Source organism: Amphimedon queenslandica, unplaced genomic scaffold, assembly GCF_000090795.2.
Source record: "Amphimedon queenslandica unplaced genomic scaffold, v1.1 AMPQUscaffold_12953, whole genome shotgun sequence".
NCBI classification, from domain to species: Eukaryota; Metazoa; Porifera; class Demospongiae; order Haplosclerida; family Niphatidae; genus Amphimedon; species Amphimedon queenslandica.
In genome coordinates this window covers 34,102-35,433 of record NW_003546811.1, presented here as the reverse complement: position 1 = coordinate 35,433, position 1,332 = coordinate 34,102, and positions in this window count along the sequence as shown.

The window sequence follows — 1,332 nt, the reverse complement described above, 5'->3', positions numbered from 1 at the left end:
AATTTTACATATAAAATGAATGGGAAAATGGCGACGTCTGAATCTGACTACCCCTCAATCAAACAGGAAATGTTCCACACAAAGTTTCTCCAATCTAGATGAAACTCAGCAAGAACACCAGTATAATGTTTAGGAACAGCCACATATGCTCACATTTTGATAGTTTGTTTTGTAAGGAGAGATATAGGATAAGCCCATTGCTGCCCTGTATAAATGAATTTAATAATATACGGAGAAAATTGCTTTGTATACTAATCCGTGTCCACTCATTTCTGGACATGGCCTGCATGTATATTCAGACCCCGGCCTCATGGCCGGGGTCTGAAGTCTGAACAGAGCAAACACACCAGTTAACACAACCAAAATAACCCAGTAAAAGAGACAAGGATGAACTATCCTGTCACCTTAAAAAAATGTGCCAAGCTAAACTTTTAATCAAGCTTCCATCAATTAACATCTTTTTGAAATAAAACTACTGAAATAAAATCAATCCAGCTCTTAACGTGCATGCATATTCAGACCCCATCCTCATAGTCCGGCGGGATCTGAACAGAGCAAACCCACTATTTAACACCACTGACCAAAATTACCTAGTAAAAGTGACAAGAATGAACTGTCCTAATACTGAGAAAAAGCCGTGACAAGCTATAGTCTAATCAAGCTTCTCTCACAATTTTAATTCTGTCAATGAGAGGCATAGGCGGCTGCAGGCCTAGGCATTGGGGGTCATTGCCTAGGTTAAAGATTAGACCGGAAGTAGAAACAATGCTATTTAACCCTTTTACCACACCCCTTTAATTAGAAATGCCTAGGCTGAGTTGGACTTCTGCAGCCGCCAAAGATGAGAGGACTAATCTAGAGGAGTCTTAGATCAAACTGCTTTTAAGTTCTTCAGCCTTTAGAAATGCTTTAGACAGCCCCTCTCTCTTATCAACTGTTAGAAACTCAATCTGAGTTTGTCACGTTAAAATTTCCGCCATCTTGCTCTTTTTGACCACACCCTCTAGATTAATTTTGCCCACGTGGTCCAAATTTATCAATAATAGTATACTAATTTAATTTTCGTATTTTCCCGTTCACAAACAAGACGTAACGCAAATAGACCTAGACAGATTAGTGTGGGTCTCGCTCATGCTCGCCCCAATTAAAGTTATACATGAATGTTCCATTTCTTAATCACAAGGTCTACTGTATTTACATGTATACATGTACAATAATGCTTTGCTTTAATTCTCATGTAGCTCTTCATGATAGCGTGGCCAGGGGGCTGATGTTTTACATTCGTCTAGTTATTATTACTATTATTACTATTATTATTATTATTACTATTAT